At 35.9% G+C, this 27,919-nt stretch overlaps 1 protein-coding gene across 2 annotated transcripts in view; it reads left to right on the top strand.

The window, feature by feature from the left end:
- Positions 1 to 27,919, top strand: part of PPP3CA (protein phosphatase 3 catalytic subunit alpha) — a 331,868-nt gene that overhangs the window by 36,131 nt on the left and 267,818 nt on the right. Inside the window, exon 1 of one of the 2 annotated variants that reach the window (XM_054553399.2) lies at positions 13,654 to 27,004. The gene's annotated coding sequence lies outside the window, so the exon portion shown is untranslated. 2 annotated transcript variants of the gene reach the window in all.

The raw sequence follows: 27,919 nt of genomic DNA, 5'->3' as shown, positions 1-27,919 counted from the left end.
TACCTTGAGTGGAAAGAGATAAAAAAGAGATAATAAATTGGATGGCTTGGACAAGGTTGTATGTTCAGAACCTTAGCTTTACCAACAGAAAAATTGCAGCATCATACTGAGCGATGGTATCATTTTTTTGAGATGGAGTCTCCTTCTATCCCACAGGCTGAAGTGCAGTGGCACCATCTCAGCTCACTGCAGCTTCCACCTCCTGGGTTCAAGCTATTCTCCTGCCTCAGCCTCCCGAGTAGCTGAGATTACAGACACATGCCACCATGCCTGGCTAATTATTTTACTTTTGCTAGAGACAGGTTTTCGCCATGTTGGCCAGGCTGGTCTTGAACTCCTGACCTCAAGGTATCTGCCCACCCTGGCCTCTCAAAGTGTTGGAATCACAAGCGTGAGCCACTGTGCCTGGCCAAGAGATGGTATCTTAATATTTAGTATTGCCTTACAATATAGAGAGGGAGCATGGCTTAGAGGCCAGAACACCTAACAAATAGCTACAGACTTCAGGTAACTTACTCAGTTTTCATGATTTTTAAATACCTCCTTAGACAAATAGGGATAATACTATCAAGCTGATAGGGCTGGTTGTAAAGATTAAATGAGATAATGTAAAGAATAAAGCACAGTGCCTTGTCACATACTAGGCACCAAACAAATTTTAATTCTCTTCCTCCTAAAACAGAGAAGAGAAAAATAATAGGAGTATAAGAGAAGAGGAAAATTAAATAAGTGGCATTGTGTTTACATAACTTTTAAAAAACATAAATTGATCTCTTGGAGTTTAAGTTATACTTGGATTTGCAAGCTAATAAGAAATCCTGAAGTGAAGGTTTATCTATTTCTTTTCTGTGAATTATTAACATAAGTTAGAATTGTCTAATTTTTGATTTTTAAGTTAGTCTCCTTCCATAAAGCTTATTTATTTTTTTCTTCAAAAATGTGTTAATATTTTTCACCATTCCATTCAATATTAATTACATTTTGTACTCTTTAGGATGATGACTTTGAAGTTGTCTGCTGCTTTCATTTTAAGTACATTCATTTAGGTGAATTGCCAAGTATATTTATAGTTTTTATTTAATTTGAATAAGATCCTTTGCTCAAAAATGTTTGTGCTTTCATTGTATTGAATTTTGTTGTGTATTTTATTCTCGAGTACTTTTTTGGATTTCAGTAGTTTCACTTTTCAAAATTAAACAAATTTTTAATTTTTCTTAATTCTGTTGTTATTTCTTCAGAAAGTGTTTCTCTCTGTCATTTAGGCTGGAGTGCAGTGGCGTGATCATGGCTCATCATAGCCACTAACTCCTGGGCTGAAGTGATCCTCCCATCTCAGCCTCTTGAGTAGCTAGAACTATGGGTGACACCACTCCTGGGAGATTTTTTATTTTTGTAGAGATGAGGTCTCACTATGTTTCCCAGACTGGTCTTGAACTCCTGGCCTCAAGTGATCCTTCCACTTGGGCTTCCCAAAGTGATGAGATTATAGGCCTTTTTTCTTTTAAAATGGAGTTTATATAATTTACTATTTTCTTTGCAGGATACAAGTATCACTCTTTTTGAAAACCCTTGAGGTCTTGTGTGATTACATTAATAATTTCTGTGAGTCAAGTTGATCAATATTAAGATAGAACGTAACCATCATTATTATTGGTTACTGAGATTTCATGGTATTTTGATTTAAGCCTTAGTTTTATAGCATTGTGTTAATTATGAGAAATTCATTTTAAAAACCTTGGCAGTGAAAGGTAGAAAAACAGGAAGTTAATTATGGGAAGTTTTTCTTTTTACTAACAAACACAACAATCAGTAGTACTACAGCTGAAGAGAGTACAACTGGCATATTTTAGTTAAACCAAAGTAGATTTTAGGTACCATGATAATTGATTGAGTTTTCTCTTCATTTACACACTGATCTTTTCATTTGAAATACTGTCTCAAGCTTTTTAGGACACGGAATACAGAATTAAAATGTTGATTCAATCATAACGTGTCATTGATAAATACATACTTTCTTTTTAAAATAGGGGAATGTGTAGCACACTGTTTTTCTACAGTATTTTTTGTTATTAAGTTGTATAAGAATATCCTATAGAAACATTCCATTGTATCACACGTTAGAGAACAGGGTCTCTCTTGGTTAATTCTGACTGCTTAACCATTCTTAGGGAGACTGCAACAAGAATCAACCAACACAACATGTGGAAATCTTTTTTAAAAAAAGTATAATTGGAATTTTCACAGGGCCCTACATGGCAAATATATATTTTTCTGTTTAGTTGCTTTATTTTCAGGCAGAACAGCACATCTTTCTTTATAGTGTTCCAATTGACCATGTTTAAGAATGTTTTCCCTGAGTCCTAGAACAAGATGAGTTTATGGAACTGTGCAGTGCCACCTCCCCACCCTCTACCACCCCCCGCCCGCTTTGCTTTTGAGTTTCAAGTGTTTATATGAAACCTGCATCACAACATAACTGCTTCAGAAGCCTGGCTTCCCCCTCTTCTAAAGGATTATGTTTCTTATAGTCTCTTATTTATGGATTATTATCAAGTAGAAAGCTTTGTCATTTTATAATATCCCCAGGAATAAAACCCCTTATAACTGGAAGCAACAGGAAGTACCAAGATAATACCTGATGTGTAGTATCATTTTATTTCCTTTCTATTCCATAGATAACAAAAGCCTTGCTATCAAAGTACAGAAAAGGGATGACAGAGGAAGGTGGGGCTGGGGTTGGGAAGGTTTGTTATTATTATTATTATTATTATTATTGTTTTTGAGACAGGGTCTGCTCCTTCACCCTGGTTGGAGTGCAGTGGTGCAATCATGGCTCACTGTAGCCTCAATAGCCCAGGCTTAAGTGATTCTTCTGCCTCAGCCTCCCAAGTAGCTAAGACCACAGATGCACACCACCATGCCAGGCTAAGTTTTGTATTTTTTTGTAGAGACGGAGTTTCCCTGTGTTGCCCATTCGCCACAATGCCCGACCAGGAAGTCTTTGTAGAAAACTCTGGATTCCTTTTTCTGGGAAGTATCTTCCTCTTGCTAATGGAAAAATGTTTAATCTTATGTATATAAAATTTCACATTGCAGAAAGTATATTTTACTTGAATTATGAAATTTTTTGTGACTACAAAATAAATTAATTTTGGCTAAAAGAATTATGGGCCAGGTGTGGTGGTTCACACCTGTACTCCCAGTGCTTTGAGAGTGAGAGGACCTCTTGAGGCCAGGAGTTAGAAACATAGCAAGACCCTGTCTCTGCAAAAAATTAAAAAGTTAGCTGGGTTTGGTGGTGGGTGCCTGTAATCCCAGCTACTTGGGAGGCTGAAGCTGCAAGATCACTTGAGCCCAGGAGTTGGAGGCTGTAGTGAGCTATGATCATGCCACTGCACTGTAGCCTGGGTGACAGAGACCTTGTATGTTAAAAAAAAATCTGAAATATTACATGTAAGGGGATTTTGTGAACATTCTATATGCTAGGTATTGTGATAAAAGTGTAACCAAGTATATTGTATATAGTATGGAATGATAATAATACCAATATCTTTCATAGAGAAGTTTCTCCTTTCCAGTTTTAAAATTTAGGATTACTTTGGTTCAGGTCTATTCATCTTTGAAGAAAATAATTTTTTAAAATTCCATTGTATAACATGAAGATTTTTGTATGTGAAAAATACGTTAAAATCTTGATAAATAACTTTTAATTTTACATTTCAGGCCGGACATTTGTTGTATGAATCTATAAGAGCACATACAGGATTCCTTGTCATATGTGGACATGAGTCATTATAAAGTGTATTGTTAAATTGTTTGGAGGCACACCCAATAGATGAAAAGGCTAAAAAATGTGTAATATGTAATTAGGAAATTCTCCCTTGACTGCTTAGTAACCATTATGCTTTCTTTATCACTAATTATTTCGGGTAACAGATTCAATAGGTTTACAATAAGGATTCAAATCGTGAAGTGGAAGATTGTGTCTTTTACTGAAACCTAACTTACCATGGAATTGGAGTATAAATAGAATTTTTATAAAAGAGAAGTTTATCCTTAAAAAAGCAGTGTATACTTCAGTATAACCTCTTTGGTTACTCTGGTTTGTTTTAAAGCATTCAGCATGGTATTTGCGCTGGAGGAAGGCTTCACATACTAGGCACCAAGTGTTCCAAATGTTGGCCACAAGTACATCTGGTAGATTTAGAAACATCCGAGAAAATTTCCACCAAAAACTGTTTTATACTTGACCACGTTTTAGCGTTTTTAACACTGGACTTATGACCAGTTGTAACTACATTTTATAGTAAGAATGGCAACCATTTGTCACATAATCAAGATAAGTAATTTGTTAAGCCAAAACTTTTTTAGAGAGTTACCTTCTTTTTCTGTATATATTAGAGTTTGACTAATGAAGATTTATTTTCAGCTGATAAGGTGAGCCAACTGTGGTGACGTATCTGATTTGCTAGGTTTTTGCTCTGCCAAACCACCTTCTCAGAATTGTTTCGAAGGTAAAAGCCCCCAAATACTTGACATATGGCAGCTATTCTCATTTCAACACATTCTGTGTTTCAGTTCCTGCAGACCAGGAAAACTTAATCTGTAATCACAAGTGGAGCTAGGGCAAACATATCTTACCCTCAGACATTCAGGTTTTCCACATAAGGTGGGGTCATTTGTATAAATACATTGTACCAACAGAATCTATTTTTTTTTTTTTTGGTTCAAAGTGAAATTAGTGCAGTGATTAATCCCATTTTAGAGTCTTTGTTCAGCATGATTGAAGTTTAATGTTTTTGCTAGGAAAAAAATACTTGGTGTTTTGATAGAACTGTAACACCTACAATACCACCAGTAGCATTGGTTCTTGAGAGGAGACATAGTGTGCATTCCCTCAGATATAATCCTTCAATAAATACTACTGAAGCAGATGTTTACCAGGAAGGAAAAGAGCACTCATCCTCATCCTCCCGTGGACTCACTGTTTTTGTCTTGCCTATTCTGTGCTGTAATTCTCACTTCTTAACTAAAGGAGCTACCACAACTAAACAAACAGACAAAAAACAATCAGAGTATACCTTCACAAAACAAGGAGTCTATATGAAATAAGGGAGTTGCATTTGATTTTTTTGTCAGTAAGTCTGTAATGCTCGACATATCAACTTTCAGAATTACAGTAAGTCAGAGCAAAGAGAATGAAATCTGTAGCTCGGCTTGTTTATTTTTTGGTTTGCTTCTGCTGAATTTTGTTTCCCCCAAGTCAGAATACGAGTCTTTTTGTGTTCTCTCTCTTCTCTTATTCTTCCGAGAAGTGAAGGTGGTGGGTGTACAGCCCATATTCGTTTACTTTTTCTGTAGCTCATATATCTATTATTACTGGTGGTTTCTTAGTGGAAATTTTTCTTTCACTCTCACTTTGGCTTTACCTCCAAGTGCTTTCTTCTCTTGGCTGCAATTGAACACTATAATTTGTGGCTTTCCGGAGGGGGAGTCTTGGTGGTCAGGTGGAGGAGGCAGGCCACATTCCAAAAGTGGAGTGGTAGGTGTTCCAGACAGAGTGTTGATCCAGGAGTGAGTAGGGGTGTAGGGTGAAAGTTGGCTACTAATTCAAGCCTCACCTAAGGCAGTGTTGCTCAAACAGAAAAGTGCCCTCTTTAATTAGCTGCCCCCATATGCGCTTAGATTAATGACAGCCAACCAACTTAGAAAACCCTTCCAGAGTAAGCTAGCCAAACAATAGATGTTCCATGGACATGACAAAGAGCTAATTTTCTTGCGCTAAGGAATTTTTAGCTCTTGTATTTGTGGTGGACTGCCTCATCACCTAATAAAGGTAAAGTACATTCTCCATTTTAGGAGGCAGAGTTAAAACGTTTTCCTCCTGTGGATGTCTGATTAGAAAAAAAAAAAAAATCTCCTACATCACTGTACCTTTCCAGCAAGTCTTATCCTCTCAAAGCACTGTGTAAGCTTTGAAATTAACTGGTTCAATGAGTAGATTATATTTTGGCACTTTCCTATTTGTCCTTAAAAACATTTTCTGACTGTTGGATGTAAAAGAAGATATTAATGAAAGGTTGAAACTTCATTATCATTGATTCTTTTTAAACACCCGACTCCATAACCTGCTGCTTTTTTCATTTGAAATAGGAAGATTGTGACAAATGATTTCATTCTGAAATTGCTGTTGAATAGAAAGTTTTGATATTATAACTCTCATTCTATTCAAAGAACATAGGTTTCATTTACCTTTATATAAAAAATGGTGATAGTCATTTTCCTGCATATTTGTACTCTGAAAGAAATATATTCTAGGCTTTCTCATCAGTTGGCCTGGCCTTAAATGAAATCATGGAAACAAATAATTCACATCTTAAGTATTTTTTCAGTTTTCTAGAAAACTTTATGATTAAAAGTTGCTAAGTTCATTTCACGTTTTTCCCAAGGTGTGAAATACAATTCTGTAAAGACATTTCCATAAACAATAATTTATGGGGTCACACTGTGCGGTACTTTCAAAGTTATGTGGAAAGTGTTTCTTTTGATCTCCTCTTAAACATGTGACTAAAAGAATAATACCTGTTGTGGTCTCAAATATTTCAATTTTCAGTCGTGAACTTTAAAATTCACATGAGCAAAAAGAAACACCGCCTGAAAACCAGGCAGTTTTTCTTCCCTAGATGCCCAGAAACATTTTGAGCCATTCCAAACCACTGGGATCATTTGCTCTGATTTCAGATAAACAAAATAAAATAAACAAACTCTTGCCCATGTGGGAACTGGTTCTGCTGTCTCTTGTTCTAACCCTGCGAAGCCTGAATGTCTCCCCAGTATCTTTGAAAGGGTCTCATTGTTTATTTATTGTGCTTTTCACAAGTGCTTGTAACTGTACCCTTGTTTTACTAATAGCTTTCTTCTAAAGTGGGTTGACATTTCAGTTAATTTTCAGTGTCCTCAATGTTTTTCCTTAAATTGGGCCAGACTGACTGGCCTGTTTAGTTAGTCTCATATAAATTGTAGCACATAAAAATAAGGAACATTTATTAGATATTTTTGAATTTGTTTTCTTCTTTAAGAAATGTCAGGTCAAGAGAAATTTTTCTTTCACATTCTTTAATTATTTGTGTTGATAAATAATTGAATAGAAGTTTTAAACCTATAGACTATCCTAGAAGTTTTAAGTTTTTACGTTAAAACCTATTAGATATGTAAATGTATACATTTTTATTCATTTTTGAATGTAATTCTGTTTAAAATCTTAACATGAAGAATTTAGGAAATTGTTCAAAGTCTTATCTAGATGAGCAATTTTGAACACTTTACATAACATTCAGATTTTTATTGCATTTATTTAAAAAATATATAAAACCTTTTTCATCTGTAGAAATAAACTAGAAATGAAACTACAGGGAATATTGTCCTTGTACCAGGAAGTAAAATCTACCAACTGTAGGTCTGTATTGGCACAGAAATGGGCATCATTAGGCAAAACCCAGAAACAGGTTCCAGTACATAGTAAACCTTACTGAAATGAAGAAATGACATTTCCATTAAATAGGAAAAGCGTGGATTATTCAGTAAATATTATGGTGTGGCTCTCACCAAATATAGTACTATAAGGAAATTCCAAGTATAGTAATAGAACAAATAGAATCAAAAAACAATTTAAATAAAAAGTATTAGGAGAAAACATAAGAGACTATTAGTGAAATATCCTGATGAAAGAGGTCTTTGTACACACGTTAAGAAACTTTGATTGATAATGCATAATAACAGATTTGGTTGCATAAGTAAAACATTCTCATTTATAAAAGACACCATAAACAAAGGCAAAATACTAGCAGAAAATATTTGCAACGAATATGGTGAAAAGAAGGTTAATTAATATGTACAGGGCGTCAGCACATTAATGGAACAAAAAACAGTTTTGAAAGGACATGAACATCAGACAAATTGCAAGTCTGACTGGTGAAGATGTAGAAATATGTTCAACATTATGAGTGGTCATGATAATACAAATGAAAACAATAAGATGTCATTTTTATCCCATCAAATTGATACACTTAAGACGACTTCCAATAGCCAGTGCTTCTAAGAATATCAGCTAGTTGACATTTTTATATACTCATGATAAGAAGGTGAATGAAAAATGTGCTTTTTCTCTCAGTGATTCTATCCCACTTCTGGGAAACCATCTTATAGAGAATACCAATACATAGAGTACAAGAATGTCTACTGTTAACAACCTATATGTTGTGAATATAAGTTAATTGTTAAAGACGTATTTTTATTTGTTAAAAATATCAGTGAAACATTTTTGGATTACATATGGTACATTCAAACTATGGGATGTCATGCAGCTATATTAAAATAATTGGATCACTGTACACTTGGGAAAATGTACGTGATATTTTTGAAGTGAGCAAAGAAAGTTGTAGATATGTAGGTACATATAAATATATGGTCATGTATTTCATATCATTTAGCTAAAAAAAATTATAAAAATGCATATGTTTGTATATTTTTGTGTACTTGTAGAAAAAATTAGGATATTTCCCTAGGGTGAGCGAGTGTAGCTTGCTGAAGAGGTGGATGTGAAATGAATATGAATATTACATTTGTCATTTTAAAAGTATCAGTAGAATTTTACATATAAATTTTGGCCATTTTACTTTAGGGAAATATGTTATTTTGAAATGAGTCAGAATTACACATTTTTTGAACAATGTATTACTGAACCTAGAGATAAATATACAGAATTACAGAATCTGTCCTTGTATTTGTCTCTCATTTTGACATAGTCACAGTGGAGATTGAATCTCATTTTGATGATGAAAAATTTGTCTAGAGTTTTTTAAGGGAGGTATGAATTTTGAAGTGGAATATAGCTTTGAATGATACTCAAAACTAAATTTAATGGCCATTCCCAATTTTTAAGCAAGACATACATTTGACCCTAAAGTTTTCAACTTGATTCCTGTGCTTTGTTAATAACTCTGCCTTAGAGTAATTAGGGAGTCTGAATTACATTTACTCTTAAAAGGCAGAGGTTGGAGCCAGAAACTTCTGTCTTGTCATGTTGGATTCTGTCTGGCTGACATGGGGCCAAATCACTCTTGTGGTTCTGGGACTCAGTTTCTCCCTTTCTCAATCGGAATGATAATATTGAAAATTAACTGGTTTGTTTTTTAGATTAGTTTGAGTTCTGCATAAAAATGTGCTGTAGTCCCAGCTACTTAGGGAGGCTGAGGCAGGAGAATCGCTTGAACCAGGAGGCAGAGGTTGCGGTAAGCTGAGATTGCGCCATTGCACTCCAGCCTGGGCAACAAGAATGAAACTCCATGTCAAAAAAACAGAAAAGTGCCGTAATGGCAGCCTTAGAGATGTCATGTCATGTTTCTGTTAATGGTCTTATTACTGAATGCCATAACAAACTTGTTACAGATTAACAGTCATCACTCTGTAATAGTATGCTAACTTAGAAAAGTTTATCCTTGCTTTTTGAATTATAAGATTCTTGTAATAATATATCATCGCAGTTTGGTCTTTTCATAATGTTAAAGCCAGAAGGAACCTTGAAGATGAGGATGCATCAGCATTTTAAAGATGTTCAAACTGAGGTGAATTACTTGTCCCTGGTTACACAGCTGGCTAATGATGGAGCTGATGCTTGATACTTCATTTGAGCAACATTCTGGGGAGTATTTCTGGCATAAACCAATTTACAAATGAGATTACTCTAAATCTAGTGCTCTATCTACAGCATTTATATATTTTGTTTTTCATTATTATCAAATGGAATAAATATTTAAAAGTATACATAGTCTCTATCAGTAAAACTAGTATCTAAAAAAGTATACCCTTTAGAAGCTATGTAGCTTTGCATTCATTTTTAATTTTTTTCTTCGAAACAGAAATTTCTTTAGGATATTCTATAAACTACATTAAATGAGTCAATTTTTGCAGAAGGCAAATATAAATAATATTTACTTATTTGCATGTTTTATTTTAATTAGATCATTATCTAGTAATTTCCTTTAACTGTGATTTTTAAAATTATATATATATATATATAAAATATGGTGCTATATAATACTGCTTTAAAAGCTGGATGTGGTGGTTCACACCTGTAATCCCAGCACTTTTGGGAGGCTGAGGCGGGTGGATCACGAGGTCAGGAGCTAAGACCAGCCTGGCCAACATGGTGAAACGCCGTCTCTACTGAAAATACAAAAATTAACCGGGGTTGGTGGCAAGTGCCTGTAATCCTAGCTACTCGGGAGGCTGAGGCAGGAGAATGTCTTGAACCTGGGAGGCGGAGGTTGAGGTGAGCTGAGATTGCGTCACTGCACTTCAGCCTGGGTGACAGAGCAAGATTCTGTCTCAAAAAAAAAAATTACATATATATTATATATAAATATAATATATACAATGTATAAATTTATATATAATATATAAATTTAATATATAATATATATTTAATATATATTATATATAAATTTAATATATAATATATAAATTTAATATATAAAATATATAAATTTAATATATATAATGGTTGTTAACATTACTTGTGTCAAGGATTATCAATTGAATTGGGTGATTCATAACACAGATCTCACGGGAAATGTTTGAGTAGGGAGGCCCTAATATTTAGCAGGTAGTATCACGTTATTTGACATTAAATGAAATGAATTTTGTAGTTTCAGTAAACACAAATGTGAATGTTGGACATTTGAAGATATGAATGCTAGTTTGTATGTCAGTGTCTGTGTATATGTATTTATATAAATGAGTCATTTTATATACAAATATATGCATTTATGTAAATTTGTAAATGTAAGTATAAACATGTTTACTGTCTTGGTGTTTGAGATGATTCCATTTGTGGTGAATGATGGTGACTTCTGTTTTAAGGATGTTTGGAATGATTTAAAGTAAAATCCTGTTCCTAAATCTAAAGATTGTGATAATTTTAGATGAATACTTTTCCCTTTTCATTATTATTTTTTGGTGTCTACCAAAATATTTATAAATAGTGGTAGAAACAGTGACTTTTTTTTGTATGGAGATAACTCAGAATTATTCAGAGATATTATTATTTTGAGGGAGGCAGATATACAGTACATTCCAGAATGACATTTAGGCCTACTATATGAAATATTACATGGCGGAGTCTCGTTCTGTCACCCAGGCAGGAGTGTAGTGGTGCGATCTCGGCTCAGTGCAACCTCTGCCTCCCGGCAGAGCGATTCTTGTGCCCCAGCTTCTCGAGTAGCTGAAACTGCAGGCGTGTGTCACCATGCCTAGCTAATTTTTTCTATTTTTTAGTAGAGATGGGGTTTCATCGTGTTGGCCAGGTTGGTCTTGAACTCCTGGCACCAAGTGATCCACCTGCCTCGGCCTCCCAAAGTGCTGGGATTACAGGCATGAACCACCATGCCTGGCTGGCAAAAAGGGATTTTAAAATTAATTTAAAACATTAAAACAAAAACGGTTTTATCACTATGGCAATATTAATGGTGTTGCACTGGTAGGTTGCTCACGGTTTATGTTTTTGATGTGATCTTTGTCCTTTATGTGTTAGGAATACCCAAGCCAAGATGTGTGACTGCCAATTTTTGATCCTAATAGCTTTTCTGACTAAACCTGTTTTATAGCTACTATGATCAACATCTTCTGGATACAAAGTGTTTGTATGGGTAGCTTGACTTGACAGATAGAAATGTTTAATGAGTGGACATTAACCTTACTAATTTGTATCTGTTAAGTGAAGTTGGTAATATTGTAGCTTATTTGTCTGATTTGTGGTATGACCCTATTTGTGGTATGACCCAAATTATTTGTCTCTCTGAAATAGCAGTGTATTTCTCTGTTATCTGCTCATTTACTTCCTCCACCCCGCCTTCTTAGTAGACTATGTTTCTGGGAAGCAGAGGCTATTATATCATTTTAATTTTAAAAGATTTTTATGCTTTTAAGAGATTATTATCTTGATCACCTTTGCAAATTCAGTGCCAAGCATGAAGCTGGGTATACATTCAAAAAAAGTGTGTTCAAAGAATGCCTTTTAAAGTAGCTGTAAGACTATGTGGCATGCTGGTCCTTGATGATATAGGGCAGACAGTGTAAACATGGCCTTACCTCCTAATGCTTATGACCTGATGAAAATAAGTTAGACATTTTATAATGGAAATTATAAATTTATTTACTCATCTTCATTTCCTGTGGCTGTGTACATATTTGGTACAATGGGGGTATTTAAAAAGACAAGTGTCTGTCCTTTAGCATTCCAAAGAGATAGAGGACAAAACTGTATAATTCTGGTATGTAATATTTATTTCTTATAAATAAATACATATATACACATAGCAGTCATGTGCTGCATAATGATGATTCAGTTAGTGACAGACCCCATATAGGACAGGGTCCCATATGATTATAATGGAGTATATTTGAGCCAGGCATGATGGCTCATTCCTATAATCCCAGTTACTTGGCAGGCAGAGGTGGGAGGATTATTCAAGACCAGCCTGGGCAACATTGTGAGACCCTGTCTCTAAACAAAAAAACAAAAAACAAACAAAAAAACCTTCTGTCATTGTCCAGCTTCCAAGTCTTCGGTGTTTTTTCACTGATCTCAGAACAAGGACTGCAGGACTAATGGGGTCCTCAAGCCTTGCATCTGTAGCCTGGAACACTCTAATGGGCTGTATGTAGTGGCTTATGCCTGTAATTCCAGGACTCTGGGAGGCTGAGACGGGAGGATCACTTGAGGCCAGGAGTTCAAGACCAGCCTGGGCAACGTAGCAAGACCCCTTCTGTACCAAAAAAAAAAAAAAAAAAAAAGGGAAACCCAATATATGGCACTTGATATTGACATTGCAGCTCAATTAAGAGAAATTATTGATATTCAGCAGTGGTACTGGGACCTTTAGTTTTCTATGTGGAAAAAATATATACATATATACCATCTAGGTTTGTGCAGGTACACTCTGATGTTTGCACAATGACAAAATTGCCCAATTATACATTTCTCAGAGCATATCCCCATCATAATGCAATGCATGAGTATATAAACACACACACACACACACAGAGTTGACCCTTGAACAATTTGGGGACTTGGGGCACTGACCCCTCATGTAGTCGAAAATTCATGCATAAGTTTTAACTCCCCCCAGACTTAACTAATAGCCTACTGTTGGCTGGAAGCCTGATGGATAACATAAAGTTAATTAACATATATTGTGTACGTTATATGTATTATATATACCATATTCTTACAGTAAAGTAAGCTATAGAAAAGAAAATGTTACGAAGAGAATCATTAAGGAAGAGAAAATTACTCTGCATTAAGTGGAAGTGGAGCATTATAATCATCCTTGTTGCCTTTACATTGAGTAGGCTGAGGAGGAAGAGGAGAGATTCGTCGTGCTGTCTCAAGGGTGGCAGAGGAGGAGTAGGTAGAGGAGGTGGCAGGGGAGGCATGCATACTCTGTATAACTTAATGAAAAAATTCATGTATAAGTGGACTTGGGAAGTTCAAACTTATGTTGTTAATGGGTCAACTGTAATATATATATATATATATATATATATATATATATATCCCTGCTTCGTGTAGGTATTGTTAGTTAGTTAGGTGTCTTTACATCAAGATTTCTTTGTCTTAGACCAGTTTAAAAGGAAATATGAGGCTTTGGGGTCCTGAATGACATTGGGCTACATCTTAGGGACTCTTGAGTCTATCTGAGGGTACATCTTTCTGTAATGCTGGCATAAGGAGCTATGAGACCCATTAGCTTGTTCTGACCCTAGGATATATATATAGGAGAGATACTACAATCCTAGGTCTTTGGAACTGAGAGGAATCTCTGGAGTCACTTATTGGAATTGCCTATTCCCACTGAGAAAGCCCGGTGAGAATTTTCCAGGAGACACAAATATGAGGAGTCAGTTTAAGATCTGATTCCCTGATTCCTGGTCCTATTTCTTTGCATCAGTAATGTGCTCTCACTCCTGATACAGTGGAGAGCAAAGTAAAAACAGCTAAACTATTCAAAAGGAACAATAAGAAAACATTATAAGGCATGAAAACCCAATCAAACAGTTGTATTTCAACATGAGAGAAACAGTTTGCAGCAGATTTTCAGTTTAAATACCTGTTTAATTTCATGTTTAAATGCAAGCCAAATCTCAGATTTAGGACAGGGGATCTTCATTATCCAGATGAATATTCCTGCATAAGGAAGTAGGGAAAAAGGCCTGTAGAAACCTCTGTCATGGTAGGTTATATGCAGAATCCAATGCCAGCAGCTGGCTATATGTGTCTGGGCTGGCATGGTTGACTCTCTCCCAAGGATGGTCATCTAGTGAGTTCCTCTTCTTGACATCCCAGGTACAATTGGCCATGATGCCCTCTGCATGGTCAAACTATATGTTTCCTAAGAGACCTTGGGCCCAGTTCTGTCATCTTACATGGATCTGTTAACATTACACTGGATAGGTTAAGCACTGACCTGTATTATGATAGCCAGTTCATGATGTCTATATAGTAATCTCTTAGGACATGGTAAGTGATTATGATCATCATTAGTTTTGCGCCATGTGTCAGGTTCTTCATTTAAACTGGAAGCTTATTCTTGTACTTGCTATGTGCTAGGCACAGTGCGAAGAGAGATAATATTTATTTTCATCTGGAATTAATCTCATTCTAACTCCAAAAGAAATGACTAGAGAAGATTAGGGAAGCCCAGACAACTTGTCACTTAGCAGTCTCAATCAAAATTCATTAAAAAGAAAAGACGATTATAAATGAGGAAGAAAGCAATATATAAATATTTCCTGTTTTATCATTATGTATTGTTTTATTTGCTACTGTCTCTGAACCATGGTATTTTGATAGGAGTTTTATAAGTTCCTAGAATGATATTGTACTCAATTGTGCATATATTAAAACTTTTTAAAAGAAGCCTCTTGGTGTTTTAAATATATGTTATTTCAATGTATTGCTATTTAACTTCAGAATGTTTCTCAAGTGGTTTGATGGCAGACTGGTGTTACAGAAGGGGCCACTAAATAAGTTAGCAGTGTTTTACTATGAATCATTGACTAACTTCAGCTATAATCTTGAGTCTCCTAACTTTTAGATGTATGACTTTTTAGTTTATCAATTATAATCATGTATGCATAAATGTAAACTTTTGCACATGTCTGTAATAATAAATGAACCTTTATTTTAAAAAATGGGAAACAGAAACAATCTAGTTGAAACCCTCAGGAAAGTAAGCCTGTGATAAAACCCTTAAATGACATAACATACTCACCAGAATTAATAGGAATAATAGGAACATATGGGATTCCACCTTTAAAAAGAGAATGGACATATTATAATTACTTACCTGATTATTTTTGAAAAGGTCAGCTTAAAGCAAAAAAGATGAACTGGTTTATCAAAATATGGAGTGTAGTAGAATAAAAGTAGTTCACCTTTATTTTTCTTTAGCTTTCTCATGCATCTGTTAAGGAGCAGTAAAATGAACAAAAGATACTGCGAGAAATCTGGACTGTGGTAGACTCTAGATGAATGAATAATCTTAAAATTTTTCACATACAAAATACTTATATTATGTTTGTTCTAAAAACAAACATAATAGCCTCTGAGAAATGGTTAACTTTCTATGTTCCACTGTGAATTACATACCAATAGAAATATAAAATGCTTTAAAGTTTGCTGTAATTGAAATCTATTGAATTTTATTTGGGAAAATTACCCCCTTTTATAAGGTCGGTAATTCTTAACAAGGTTAGGAAATTCCTTTCGTGCTACCATTTAGGAACATGTTTAAAATGCATATATATAATTCTAAGGTTAAACAGTCAATGTGACTCTCCTCTTGACACATTTTGCTTGAAAGACCTGTAATATTCCTTCAGAAACAGCAACAACAATAACAGCAACAACAGCAACTCCAGCTTATTTTCAAATCTGTTACAAAAGAAAGCACAGAAGGAAACATTCTTGAGATCTTACGGTTCCAAAGAAGTTTATCTAAAGTTCATAACTTGTTGGGTCTGATCCATTGGAAGAAAATATCTCACTCTCTAGTGTTAAACTTGCAGAATGAGTGATTTTCTTTTTAAACTTTTTACACTATCCTCTGGGATTCCAAACCTGTTCTGAAGAGGAATCATAGGAGGGAATGGAAACATCTTTAACTCATGACAGTTGCCTATATGGCAAAAAAGTTATTTGTAAGTTTGCTAATCATCTGGTTAAATTTATTAGTGTTGACAGCTAAAAGCTGTAATTTAAATCCCAAAGGGAAAAGTTTGAAGCAAAGTAATAATACCAAAGAATTGCCAAGTCTCCATTTTGTTTCATTCTGTCTAGACATGGTCTTAAATCATGGAGTCTACAGCAAGATTTTGAATGACAGTGTCCAGTTTTCTAAAAAGAAGGTTAAGAAAATGTTATTTGGAATTTCTTCATAGTCTTAGAACATGCATGTACTAATTTTGGAGGTTTTCCACCTGTGTAAGCTTTATGTACAAAATAGAAAATAGATGCCCATTTTGATAAAACTCATTTGCCTGACTATTCATAAAGGTGTTGAAGCCACTAAAATATGAATGAATATACTTTCACACCAAGAATACTAGTAGCCCTTTTTCTTAAGTAATTGCCTGTTGATACCGTAGCTTTACCTTGTATATAAACATTAATAGACATTTTGTATTTTGGGACCCATGACTATTTAAATTATTTTAATGTTATTTTTTTTAGTGGTTTCCGGTGCAGGAAGCAGGTGGGTTTCGCAATGTCTGTAGTCATTTTTCATCGCTACAACTAGCAGGAGAGTGCTGGTATCTAGTGAGTAAAAGCCAGAGATGCTGCCAAACATCCTACAATGCATAGAACTCCCCCCACAACAAAGAATTATCAAGCGCAAAGTGTAAATAATGCTGAGGTTGAAACCGTGCCCCAGATGGAAGGAACCTTATTTTTCTCCTCTTTGCCATATATAATGTATTTTTTATCATTAAAATTCATAAAGCATACTCTTAGAATGTACTAATATTAGAGACAAATATAGGCCTTAATAGTATAAATGATTAGGTATATGTAGGGCATGAAATTATAGCATCTACTTGATATGTGGTTATAAAATTATAATACTGAAATACCCCAAGGAAAACAAATAAATAGATATTTGGTAAAACTTAATGTGTGTCGTAGAGTTACATATTGCTGGACTGGAAGGAGCCTAATTTGATGGTTCCTAATTGGGTTGATGTGTTGATGAGCATCAGTGCTTCAGAATTATTTGATGAGATACCTAGTTCAAAGACGAATGCTTGGAGTCCCACGTTAATACTGGATTATGAAGGCACAAGGTCCAAGAAGTACTTTTTATAAGCTCACTCATTTCTGTAACTACAAATATAAGTGATTCTTATGACCTCAAGCCACCACCTCCATTCCACTTCTGAGATTTACTGTTCTATCTGTATTACATGAAGGCTTGATGATGTTGACATTCCTCAGTTACCATTGTTAGTGAACTAAAAAAACGGATCATTGTTTCTTCCTTATTGCTTTGTTAAGATTGCTTTTTAAATGTTGAAATATTGGTTTTCCTATCTTGGTACATTCATTCTCCTTACATAATGCCTTCTGGCTGTCTTCTGTCAGGCCCATTCCTATAGTGTCTGATGATATAGATATTGTCTCTGCCCTCATGGAGCAAAAGAGAGATAGAGAAAAAAAATAAGCAAACAGTAAAGCAAAGCTGTAGGAGTCTTAACAAATGGAGCAAAACATTGAACTACAAGTGGCCTAGCAATCACATGGTTCCGCTGAGACCTAAGGAGTTGAAGTGACTTGCCCAGGTTCACCTAATTACATGGCTGTGGTGGAGGTGAAAGGAGGGCGTGGGCCTCTGGATGTCTATTCTCTCATTCCACACTAGAAGGCATACAGGTGGGGAACAGGAGCATCTGCTACATGTGGAAAAATGTGAGGGACTGGCCCATGTGTGTTATAGGACAAGTTGATACCACCATCAAGCCTAATGGAGGTAAGGGAAGTTGTGGGCCATTCCGAAGACGTTTGTTCACTCTACCCTTCATACTCTCATTGGAGTAGGTAAACATCAAAGAGAAAGTGACTAACATTTCTTCCTTTCTTACTAGGACACAGCCATGGCTGGGCTGGTTGGTATTCCTTTAAAGTCTGAAGAATCAAGAGTTCCTGAGCGTGTTTTATTCCCTGTCCTGGCCGCTAGGCAGTCAGTGGCTGCCCAAATTGTGTTATGGAAAAGTGAAGCATGGGAAGGCAGAAAAGGGGGGATAATATTATTACCTGTGATTGAGCAAGCAGGTAAAGGAGGAGAAAACGAAGGGTAGGAGGATTCGAGTGGGGAAAAGGGCATGTTTTCCATGCTGCTTTCCCTTTCCTGCTGTGAACTTCAGAATGCACTTGCCCATTGACCACACTGTGAGTGTGGGTTATGATTCTAGGCCAGCTTCCCAGACCTTACTTCACCAGTCATGCATTCTCTGACCATAACACTAATAGTACAATGGTACCAAAATGTTAATGTAACATTTTGAAACAGTGGGTAAGATTTGGATAGGATGGTTAGCAAGTTGGTTTATCAAACTTAGCCTGTAAATGACCACACAGGTTAGGAAATAGAAAATAATTTACATTATGTGATATAATACATAAGATTGTCACGTGGAAAAACAATACAAACTAGATTGAATATTCACCATATGAGAAAAACACTTTTTTTCCTTTTGAATCACATTAGCTTTTAAGAATCTTCAAAACTTTTTCAGGAACATGTTATGTCCACCCCAACCCCTTGTTTTTTGGTTAATTGTTGTTTGCCCTATCCTAAGGACCAACAGCTGTACTTACTTCAACTTAGTTTGTCAGTCTTTTAAATTTATTTTTCTAAATTGAGAAGAGCCTGATTAAGGAGTTCTGTGGCAATAGAAAATCTCTCTTTAATTCATTGCCAAAGCATAGAGGCTTCTGTATATAGTATTTAAAAGTAAAGCTCTAAAGTAATTATTTCCTTGGATCCTAAGAGGACTCGTGTTAGTGAAAGCAAAGCGGGACTTATTTCGACCCACAAAGAAGAGCTGATTTAGAGGCCATGTGGTGATGCCATAGGAGAGGCGCATGCACTGCTGGTTTAGGATGAGCTCTTCTGATAAGCTCTCAGCTGTTACAACAGATAAGAGAAAATTGATAGTTTCAGAAAGCAATGAAAGTCAACTAGGACTACTGATAAACAGCATCTATGATTCTTTTCAAATGTTTGAGTACAAAACACCCATATTTTAATTTAATAAACAATTACTGGAGACTTACTATGTATGATATGCTAGAAATGTTAGATGCTCTAAAAGAACTATAGGGCAGAGTTCTGCCCTTAAAGACCTTAGAACTTTTTAGGGAAGAGTCAGGTCCCACTATAGGGGCCGTGTGTGTGTGTGTGTGTGTGTGTGTGTGTGTGTGTGTTTTGAGACAAGGTCTCACTCTGTTGCCCAAGCTGGAGTGCAGTGGCATGATCATGGGCTCACTGCAGCCTCGAACTCCCTGGGCTCAGGTGATCCTCCCACTTCAGTCTCTGGAATAGCTGAGACTACAGGAGTACACCACCATGCCTGGTTAATTTTTTCTTATTTTTGTAGAGATGGGGTTTCGTCACATTGCCCAGGCTAGTCTGAAACCCATGGGCTCAAGGGATCTGCCCTCCTCGGCCTCCTAAAGTGTTAGGATTACAGGTGTGAGCCACTGTGACTGGCCCATGTGTGTTATAGGACAAGTTGATACCACCGTCGAGCCTAGTGGAGGTAAGGGAAGTTGTGGGCCATTCCAAAGACATTTGTTTACTCCACCATTCACACACTCATTGTCTCCTACATATCACTCTGTCCAGGTAATCAGCCTGTGTTTTCTATTACAGATATTCATTCAAGTATTTTCCATCCTTTTTGAAATGTCCTAGAGAACAAGGATGTTGCCTTACTAATCTTATTCTCAGTGTTTGTCAGTGTCTGCTAAACATTTGTTAGAGTTAATGATTGAGTGAATAATGCATGGATTAATTCGTGAATGCTTTGTGAAAGCAATGGAGATATGGGTGTGGACTGGTAGAATGGAGGACCTTCCCCTAATTGAGGCTTAGAGTGGAGGGCAGAGGAAGTATTCCAGAGCTGGAACAAGGACATAGTGATGAGCATGCCATGTATTGGGAAGGCAATCCTCAGATTACATAATAAATTAGAATGCGTGCCAATACAGACTCCTTAGGTTGCAAGTCATGGGAAACCTAGCTTAGAGTGGATTAAACAACATCACGCAGCAACTCTTGACTTTTTTCAAATGAGGAATTGGCCCCAAAGGTAACTCCTATTAGTGAAAGCAAAGCAGGAAATTATTTTGACCCACATAGAAGAACTAATTTAGTTGATGTAGAGGTTCTAATTACGCTAAGTAACTGAATAGCCTAGTTAAGGGGCAAAACATCAGGTACAGTTTGCAGCAGACAATCAACTAATGTAAACAATCCTGGTTATTTTTCTCTCTTAGGTTCTGCCTTTCCTACATTGTGCTTTCCTACTTATGATGTCTTTGTTCTTATAGTAGCAAAATGGTTATAGTAGCTCTAAGCCTTGCCTGTTCACAACACCAAAATACAGTGGAGCTTGCTAGCTCCAATGTCTCTTGCGTCTGAATGACTCTGATTTTATTTGCATACCTCAAAACCAATCACTGTATCCAGGGAGTTGGGATATGCCAGTCTGACCCCATGCCATGAGGTGGTATTCATTGATTGCCTCCAAGCCCTCTCGTAGGTGCTGGAGATGATGTTTAAGTTGCAACCACATACCTGTACCCTTATTCTGGCACTCCCTGTGTTCCTTCCTTGTTTTATTTTTCTCAATAGCATTAACTACCTTCTAACATACTATCTGACTCTTGTAGTGGGTTGTCTGTCTCTCCTTGTTGGAATGTAAGCTTCACAAGGGTGTATGCATTTTTGTCTGTTTTGATCGCTGCTCCATCCGCTGTCCAGCATATGTAGGGACTCTAAATATTTGTTTACATAAATGAAAAAATAAAGAGACAAGGTTCTTACTTTCTTAGGCTTACATTCTCATGTATTGATATTATGTAAGCAAGGAAATATTTATATTAATTAAGAAAGAAAATGCCAGTTACTGATAAGTGTTGTTAAAAATAAAACATGGTGATGGGAAAGCAAATGTGAAGGGTGGTTTAATGTGGATGGCAATTCCACCTCAGTTGTTGGGCCATTAACAGGAGCAGAATGGGTGACCAAAGGAAATTCCTGGGACTGCACCAGATAAACTGGAGATAGAGGTAACAGAAATGATCTTTCTTATAGAATGCATCTTATGACTTAATCAAACCAGAAACAGTTGTATCCTTTAGGGAAATTACTATTTTCAAGATTTTTGCTAGCTGCTTCTTGGCAAGTTTTGTGAACTTTTGTTGACTTTTAACTTTATGTCACTCATCTCTTAAAACTGTAGATCACTTTTGTCTTGCTAGGTACAATGTTGGTGTCACACAGTCTTCATTACGTGCATGTGGGTGGCACATTTCTGATGCCAGGCTATCTTCCTTCCTAACACTCCCTTGCACCATTCCAGCAGCATGATCTTAGGGCCTGTAAGCCCATTTTAATGTTAGTCTTAAACATCTGACATACACACACACACACACGGACATTTTGGGATTATAGTGATATTGTGAAATTGAATGTATAACTGGAATCAAGTGACATTTGAATGAGACAGATTCATAGAAGTCATAGGCTCATCCTTGAGGGGAGGGAGAAATTTAATGTAAAATGAAAGATAAGTTTAAAAAAACCTAACATATATACATATATTATGTATAAAAAGAAAATCTATGAAAATGTATACACTAAATTATATATATTTATACATAAGAGACTGGATTTACAATCTTTGACTCATTAACTCACCTGATAATTAATCATGAAATGATTAAATTCAGAAAGGGAGTTTTATTACATGAAGTTGCTCATTGCAGATTTCATTGCAAATGTGGAAGACAATTGGAAACATCCTAAGTGTCCAAAAAGAGAATAGTGGAAATCATAATAGTCTACCTCAAATGAGGGTGATTGTATGCTAAGCCCATTCTATAAGAAGGCAGGTAGAAATAAATAAGCAAGTGAATAAATAGGTTACGCATTTGTGGAATATCATGGAATTCTTAATGATTTTACAAATAAGTGGAGCATATGGAAATGTTACGAGATGCCAAGTGAAAGTGCAGAATACAAAACTATAAGCAAACCATGATTACACCTATATTTATGTATGTATTCTGATACACAGATATGAAGGAAATGTGCAAAATAAAATGCATATTTTAGCTGTAGAGTTATTTTTGTTGTAACTTTTCTTTTGAGTATATTTTAATGTAGATATACATAGTTTTAATGAAATTGGCATTACATTTATAATGGATTTATAAAAGATAGCAGACCAGTGTCATTTTTCTTTTTTTTTAAATTGAAACCAGCAAGTGAGAGCTTGTTTTTTTCCTCCTACGCAGTTGGAGAGTGACAGATATTGTTGATGACCCTCACTTTCAGGATTTCCGTCTTGCAGCCAAGTTGGGAGGAAATGTTTCGAATCAAAAAGGGGAAGGATGAAGGGACTCAAGGCACTTCATTTTGTGCGTGCCTGTGTATATGTGTGTGTGTGTTTTCTAGTGGGTTAACACATTGCCTCAGCTTGGATTATTTCTATCCTCAGAACAGCATATGAACATTTTTTTGGGGGGAAAAAGCTAAAATATTTATACAGCTGCTTCCTTTATTTTTTTTTGAATACACAGATAATATTTTTACTGCCTCACGAACATCATCATGTCTTTGTAACTAGCATGCTAAGCTTTATTTCTCCTTTTGGTAGCACTATTTTGTTATTAATCCCTTCTGCCCTTCCTCCTTCCCCTCCCTCCCCTTCCCTCTTATCCCCTCCTCCGACCACTCCCCTCCCCCGTCCCTCCCTTCTCCCTTCTCCTCCCCTCTCCTTTCCTTCTTTTAAAAATTATAATCTGTTAATTTGTTTGAACCTAGGGTGCCTGAAAATTCAGATAACTTGAGAGTAATTAATTAATTCCACATTAGTATTCCAATGCGTTTGTAATGACAGCCTTGCAATTTTTGGGGGGTAGGTAACCATTAATTTTGCCTCAGTAAAATAAATGGCCTTTATATGTAAGCTAAGACTTGTAAAAAAGTAGATTAGTGTCCTTCACCTGTGACTCTGCAAAACCAATTCATTCACTTTGGTTTTTCAGCCAGACATCTGGCCATTTTAGTGATTTATTGACTTAACTGATTAATTTGGTAGGGGAGGTTAATACTATTGCACCTTCAGATATAGCCTTAAGTTTCTATCACCAAGAGGTGATGGCATTCTAACCTGTTGGCCTCAGGATGTGCTTTGCCTTCCCTGGATTCCTCAGACTCCTATTTTTATATCAGATTCTACTTTGGTTGCTGGCATGACTTTAAGCTGGCAGGGCAAAGGGCTTTCTTGAAGGTGACTGTCTCCTCAACCTGTCTGACTTAAATGGTTGGGTCAAGGAAGGAAAAAATGGTATGATGCAGCAGGAACTGGGTTGTTGAAAACTGTATTTTATTTGCATTTCTTGAGTTTGCACAGAACTTAAGTTACCAGCCTTTGACTAGCAATATAAATTTAAAGTTTGTCTTGGGCAAACTTAACTGAAAACTCCTTTAGGCGCTTTCCTCACATCAATTAAAAAAAAAAAAGAGAGAGGTTAATAGAACACTAGCTACTATTTTGTTTCCTTTTTAATGCCACGTGATCCGTATACCTTGGAAGGCAGAAAAATAATTTTATACTTGTGTTAATTGAAATAGCGTCTTTCTTGTCCTGGCTGTAGAATGATGGTGGGTCCTTTAAGCAGAGGACTTTGTGCACTTGAATGGGAGCAGAAGACAGACTGCTCAGGGTGTCTGAACTTCACACTCACATGCCTAGAGTTGGGCTGCATATCTAAGAAAATTAACATGTGTTGCCGCTGTTTTGATCAGAGGCTTGTGTTTCTATGCCGAATATTTTCAAAACAAGAATTTTGTCAAGAAGTAAAGGTCAACATCAGTTCTCCCTAAAGGCTTTTAATTTCTATTTCTTTTGGTGATGCACTCTAAATGTACACATTAAAAGGGTTATATAAAAATGAATGTGACTTTTTAAGTTGTGTTTCTAATGCTTAAGTATGTATAATTAAAGTAATCAAAAATGTAAGATGGTGGCTAATTCAAAAATTTTAAGCTTTGCTAAAACAAGATAAATTAGCTAAGGTATTTCTGCTAGTAACTATTTTTTTTTGTCTGTCAGTTACTGGGTTTCAGAAATGAGATATAGATTTGAGAATGACCTTGTTATTTAATCTTTAAACATTAAAAGTTTAGTAAACATAGCCTCACATTACTATTTATTTTAAGAGAAAAGATATATTAATATTACACACATACTTTTTTTTTTCCTGTTGTGCAATCTAAAACCTGCTGGAAAGAATATATATGCTTTCCATCAAAAAAAGTTAACAACTTTTAAAATCCTACAGGTTCAAGTCCCAGCTGTCGAAAACTGATCCTGGGCTGCTGCAGCTAATGTACTTTCTTGTGAGAGGCTGAACTCTGTCACAGGTGACAGCTGACCCACTTACTCAGACCTTGATAAAGGACCAGGCTTCTTTTATAGGCCTTCAGATTCTCCTGAGATGGTCTGTCATGTCCAGCTATGGATGCTGAAGCTGAATTTCTTATACTTAATTTTTTATAGCATTTGTGTAAACTATCAGTTTTGGAGGAATGGTTAAAATTCTGACACAGTGGCCTGTAAGAGTATTTTGAGTTCCATTTTGAAATGAAGGCTAGAAGATGCTATGAGTTTGGTTATAGAGCCCCTTAAAGTGTGTAAGACAGTTTTTGTTTTTTAATTAGTTGTTTGAATTTTATTAACATAATTAACTTCATAACTTCCATTTGTGAGATTCCAGGATTTTTCTACCTTCTTGGTAACTTTTTCAGTGAAGTAGATATTTCCAGGTGCAAAACTTTATGACCTAAATAATTTGTAATCATTTCCATAGTATGTGCAAGTATTTTAAAGGAGTCAGGTGTCTGAACAAAAGCCACCCAAGATTGTGGCTGGCATTTGTGTTTATTTGCCTTAACATACATATATTGGCTTTAGCATATTTTCTCTAAAGTAGGGGTCCCCTGGGCCTCCGACCTGTAGCAGTCTGTGGCCTGTTAGGAACCTGGGCACACAGGAGGTGAGTGGCGGGCCAGCAAGCATTACTGCCTGAGCTCCTCTGCCTTCTGTCAGATCAGCAGTGGCATTTGATTCTCCTAGGAGAACAAACCCTATTGTGAACTGCGCATGTGGGGATCTAAGTTGGATGCTTCTTATGAGAATCTAACAAATGCCTGATGATCTGAGGTGAAACAGTTTCATCCAGAAACCATCCATCCACCCCTGCCTTGTACATGAAAAAATTGTCTTCCATGAAACCGGTCCCTGGCACCAAAACAGTTAGGGACCACTGCTTTAAAGTATATGTGCTTTTGCATTGCAATTTAGGTGTAGGAGTTTATGCTGTTTTTGCCTTTTTGTTTTCGTTGTGTAAATTATCAGCCAAAACTTTTGTCGAATGACTGCAAAGTCTTGGTCTGTGTTCCCTGGACTGGCTTTGTGATGATTCACACTAGTATTGATTAATGGCATGATTCATAGTAGCTTGCATTGATAAGTTCAAGAACTCCCTTTGTTGACTTTGTGGGTCATGCTTGACCATCTTGGAAGAGGTGTTTCCCTGAGATAAGAGTAGCCAACGTCGATATGTATTAGAAAACACACACACACACACAACACACACACACACACACAACACACACACACACACACACAGTGGCATTTGAAAGGGAAGGGAAAGGAATTAATGTCAATTAATTCTTTGAAATGTATCTCTTTGTTTCAGATGATGTGGGACACCGGTTTGTGTGATGTGATATAAGAAGGGGGAACTCTTTAAGCCATACAAAAACATGGATCTTAAGTGATTTGATATGTACAGGGGTTATAAATCTTGTATTCCATTTATTTACAGATTAATCATATTAGATATAAATCTATTTAGCAGGGAAAATATAAGCAATTTATCTTTAATGGAAGGGATTGTTGGGAGGCCATAATCGCCTCTTCTACTACTTGATAAGATATGATTAAAGGAAAGCAAGTTAAGGATAGTAATTAAACATAATCCTTTATGTCAAAATTAATATTGCATGAATTTTGAATTCTATATTTACCTGAAAGAAACCTGTAAAATCTCTGTGCTGTGTGGACGTTACAGATTTTAGTGCATTGAGGTATGAGACAATGAGTACAGGTAGAGGGTTAGAATCCTTGTCTCCCATCAGTATTTGGTTTTGTGTTTGTGTGGTTTTCTTGCTGTTGTTAGAAACAATACGTTCCTTAAGAAGATGCCAAAAGAACTTGCTTTAGCAAGTTGACATCTATTGATGAATGACATTTTAATCCCCATATTTTAAATGATGTTTGGTTACTATTTGTTTGAAAGCAACTGAATAAAAACATCTTCAGCTATCCAGATTCCAATCTGTACAGATGACTAATCATGTTGAATATTTGAACATAAAGGTTCTAGTGAAAAATAAAAATTAAAACAAAAAAATGTAGTCGCTCCTAGATTTGAAAGTACAGAATGTTTTCTGTGCCTTTTAGATATGGGTAACTATGACATTGAAAACAATGGTAACCACGGGAAATGCACCTTACAAAATAAATAAGGGGAAAAAAAAAGACATGGGGGTGGGGAGTAGGAAGGAGTTGGTGTAGTAACAGCTTGGTGAGTAAATAAATATTTAAACTTCATGCTTTGTTACTTGTGTAATCATGAGATTTGCAGAGTTATGTTTTATATTACATTTTTAGTTGGTATCTTTTTTATCTTGTGTTAAATAATCTGTTAAGCCAAATTTAAGTACTGTTCAGAAACAAAAGCAAGTTACAAGCTTTGTGGGTGTTAATGTCTTCATGTGTAAAAAAACCAGGAAATTGAATTAGATACATCCTAAGGTTTTTCCAAGCTTTTAAATTCCATAATTCTGTGACTCAGGAGGTGTCCAGGAGTCATGTGAATAAGCTTTTAAGTTTTGAAGTAACGTTAACTCCAAGACTTGAAACCCTTGAAATTGGCTAGAAATCCTATACAAGATTTCCAGAAAGTTACCATTATACTTCCTGATTACGCTTATGGATACAAATATAAAGCAAACAAAAACCAAAGACACATAAAACAAACCCTGATTCTAGCAGTTTAAGAAAAGAGGAAATTTATTAGAAGGTTCTGGGGGATCATTGTCCAGTAGAACTTTCTGTGATGAGGAAAATGTTTAGAGAATCTGAGCTATCCAGCATGGTAGTCAATAGTCATATGGGACTATTTAGCACTTGAAATATGTCTAGTTCAACTACAAGACTGGATTTTACATTTTATTTCGTTTTAAATAATTTAAATGTAAACTTTTAGAATTTAAAGGAATCCTGGGAGTAACTGAAACATCGGTCTTGAGAAGAATAGGAAGAAACCAAGGTGGCCTTAGGGACTAAGGACTGCTTTGGAAGCAGTAGTGGTGTGTTCTTCAGAGTCATACCATGGCTTAGTTATTAGTGGTACCCAACCTGGATTTATCAGATAACAATGGCATCTTTCAGGGAGAGAAGATCTGATTGTCTTTACATGGGTTTGGTGTCTACCCTC

The sequence above is a fragment of the Pongo abelii genome, chromosome 3 (genome assembly GCF_028885655.2).
Source record: "Pongo abelii isolate AG06213 chromosome 3, NHGRI_mPonAbe1-v2.0_pri, whole genome shotgun sequence".
Classification (NCBI taxonomy): Eukaryota; Metazoa; Chordata; class Mammalia; order Primates; family Hominidae; genus Pongo; species Pongo abelii.
This window is presented reverse-complemented; position numbering and strand designations above follow the sequence as displayed.